Here is a 3,992-nt window from a genome sequence, read left to right as displayed (position 1 = left end):
CAGCGCCCCAGGAGAAGGGCGGTGCTGCGGTGGTCCCCAGAAAAGGGGATAGCAGCACAGTGTGCCCATACCAAAAAGGGTAGCAGTGCGGTGGGCCTAAAGGACCGGAGACTCGCTAGGAAGTCCCATAGTGGGCTGGGTTATTTTAGAGAAGGCCCAGTGGGGGCTCGACGAGAGGCCCAGTGAGGGGGTGTATATTGGAGAGAGCCCGGGGAAGCGGGTGTGTTGACAGACCAACGTCTAGTACATCAGCGAGGCTTGGGGCGTGGTATTAGGGGTGGTAGGAGCCACGCGTAGCCCATAAGGCTAGGGTGCCCCAAGGCACCCATGGGTGCAGGATAAGACCCACGAGGGGTCCAGGAGTTTACGTGCCTAAGGAGACGCAAGGCAGCCTCCCGAACCTACTGAACATCAAAGACGTGGCGGGCGAGAATCGAGGGTGCCCTTGGGCTGAATTGGCATGGAGAGAGGGCCTTAAGGAGATCACGGCCCTCCTGCAGGACCCCGCCGTGACAATATGTTATGTTATAAAAAACCCCTTCGTTTCCAGACCACACAACAAAAATCTAAAAACCCTTATTGAATAAATTCCTTTTTATATGTGCTCAAAAATGTTTATTGCTCATATATTAGGGAAAGTATATAGTTGGGAAATAGTTTATAAAAGACTTATTGTGCTTCTAAATTCTTGTTTCCTCTTGAAATTCTTTAAATGATTAAAGATAGCATACATCTCTGGAGACATATTTTCAAATGTTTTATATTTAAATGAGAACATCAAATGCATTCTTTTCCTAATATCATTACTATTTAGATGGAAAGTTGTTTTATGTACCCATAAGGAATTCAATGATGTTGCTACAACCAGTCACTAATGTAAGAAGCCATTTAGGCACAGAATATTTATATTAATTGGGGAATTAATTAGGTGTGTCATAATGTTTAAGTTGCTCCTTACTATACTCAAAAAGATCTTTCCAAAAATTATTAAGAAGGAAAAATGACTTAATAACTACTTAAAGACTCTTCCTACAACTGAATAATTCTTAGAGGCTATTTTGAAATCTGAATGATTTTATACATAGTGTAAAGGTGTTTAGGTTCACCTGAAGTAGAATTTCAGTTTGTATTAACCCCTGCTAGAACTAAAAAGTTATCAAAGAAAATGGACTAAATAGAAGAAAAAGTCAAAACTGAGTCTAAAGATGTTCTGAGAATTTTCAAAAACAACTGGAATGTTGCTGGGTGTTTATTAGCAGGTTGCTTGTTCAGGAACGAAACGTATTTCTAAAATCCAACCCACAAAGACAACAAGCCAATGAAAAGAAGACAGCAGCTGATTTATTTTTTTTTTTAAAGCAGCCATGCCCTGAAAGAGGTGTGTTTCTTCTTCCATTGTCTTTCTGATGGAGAATATAAATTTTCTCACTAAATAAAAAGTCATCAGCAGCCCATTCTCCATTCATTTTTCATCTTCAAGGGCAGAGCTCACCTCGGTACCCTTGTCAGCCATTTCTCTCACTACCACAAGAAAGCAGTGACTGCAACAAACAAACAACCAACCCAGCCCATCCCAACATCAAGAAGCAGTAACCTGAAAATTCAGCATCCTTTCTACAGCATCATTAATGAGGGAAAATCTGCTGAAGCACTACTAAGGGATTAGATATAATTGTAATGATTTTAATAGGATCTTGATACGTTATTTTAATTTTAATGATCAAGTTCTGTTAAACGCCAGCTTGTTTGTATATTCCTAAAAACATATATTTGGTAAAGAAAAGTAATAGTGGGATTTAAATGAGATTTAAGATTCTTACTGTTAGTTAATGCTCGATTGTCCCAAGCCCACTCCTTAAATGTTTTTTTTTTTTTAATAAATTATTTAAATGCTTTCTTAGATTCCAAGATGATAAATCTTTTAGGATGGTAATGATAAGCCAAACAGGACTAATCTACCTTAAATAAAAATCCTTGCCTCATTTATAAGCTGTTTTGGTTTTCTAAGATGCATTGAGGCAGGACTCGCTATGATTTTGAGAATATTCTGGGTAGAATGCAGTTTGCTTTTTACCTAGATAATTGTGCCCTTTGATGTGTGATCTCTGTGAAGAGATCTCTACAGAGGGCCTAGAGTAGACATAGATAGATTTAAACTGATGTAATTTATATTGGTACTGGAGCAGGCAGACGACCAATAAATCTAGTATATCTGCTCACAGTGGGTACTGTCCCTAGATGGAAGCAGAGACACGACATTTTAGAATGCAGACATGGAACATATTTACTGTACACTAAAAGTGATGCACAGCCCAAACATATAGTAAATTATTCAAATTCTGGTTACAGTTATCCCTAGAAAAATGGTCAGTAACTTCACAGCATGGGACAGATATTATGTAATTATGTAAAAGGTGTCCTGGGTCTGCTCATCTAGTCAGTATAATCCCAGGATAGCCCTTGATTCAATGAAAACAGGATCCCCTGACACATACATTGTTTGTCCAAGGGTATTCAGAAATAAATTACTCCAGCCACAAGTGTGGGAAGGAGTGAGTGGAAAGCAAAGAATATATTGTAAACATAAAGTAAAACTATGCCTTCTTTGCTATTAACAGATTCAACAGAAAGTAAATTTAGATTTGCCTGTGCACGTTCAACACATTCACATATCTCACAACATATTAGCCAGATTCTTTGATAGCTCCTCCTGTGGGCTACTAGCTTGGAGCAAATTCATTACTAAGTGGGTAAATTACTGTGCATAGTATTCAGGTGGTGTACAGGTTTACACAGCTGTAGTTTTATCCCTAATTTTTCCAGGAGTGACTTTACCTTGTATCAGGACAAGGTAGGAGTAGGACAACTCTTACATCAGTGTAAGAATTTACCTCATGTATCTGTTTCTTATTTATACCGATATAAAAGCTGATTACACCATCATCAACATGTCGCATGTCCAAGCCAACAGAGGAGTGGTTCTCTGTCTCTTCAGATCCAGGGCACTCTCCATAATGTTTTTAAGTTTGGCAGCACCCTGGTTGAGAACTGTGGCAGCCCCGTAGGGGGTGCTCCTGTTCTGAGCCACCCACCTCACTGTGCCCAACCACCTACCAAGCTCCGAGTGCCTCCCTGGGGCACCTCATGTTTGGCCGACCCTCTTCCTGCAGCACACCCGCAAGCCTGGGATCGCTGCTGCCACTACCCAGGGGTTCTGGTCTGTCTTCAGCCCTGTGCCCCCTGGGATACACAGGCCTTGTAGCCTTGAGGGTTCTTGACCCCCTGTGAGAACTTGGGGTACTTCTTTTAGCCTGAAGCACAAAAAGTAGCCTCCCTTAGTCAGCTGGACCAAGGGGACACAGAGGCATGCCCCTCTCCCTCTCCCAGCTAGTTCACCGTGCTTGGTACAATGGAGAAATTTATTAATCACAGAAAGCAGGCTTGTGGAAGGGTACAGGATAGAGATGTATCACAGAATAACCTTAGAGTAAACAGTATGGCTAGGTAGCCTTTTGTCATGCTTTTATGTTACGGTAAGCTATATTTCTAGATAAGTTTCAGGTAAGTTACTCACAAGTATCATCCAGAGGATGACTGAGCTTTCCTCTGGAGGCTGGCAGTTTCATAGATTCATAAATGTAGGGTCAGAAGGGACCTTGTAGATCTCCTAGTCCGACCCCTTGCCCTGGGCAGGAGAGAAAACTGGGCTCAAATGACCCCAGCTAGGTAAACGTCAAGCCTTCTCTTAAAGACCCCAAGGTAGGAGCAAGCACCACTTCCCTTGGAAGTTGGTTCCAGATCCTAGCTGCCCTGACTGTGAAGTAGTGCCTTCTAATGTCTAGTCTGAGCCTACTCTCTAACAACTTATGGCTGTTATTCCTTGTTATTCCGGGAGGCACTCAGGGGAACAAGGTCTCTCCCAATCCCCACTGGTCCCCCCTAGTAAGTTTATAGATGGCTACCAGGTCCACCCTCATACTTCTCTTGTGAAG

Source organism: Alligator sinensis, unplaced genomic scaffold (assembly GCF_000455745.1).
Source record: "Alligator sinensis unplaced genomic scaffold, ASM45574v1 scaffold978_1, whole genome shotgun sequence".
Classification (NCBI taxonomy): domain Eukaryota; kingdom Metazoa; phylum Chordata; order Crocodylia; family Alligatoridae; genus Alligator; species Alligator sinensis.
The sequence above is the reverse complement of the archived record's forward strand: the minus strand, read 5'-3'. Positions refer to the sequence as shown.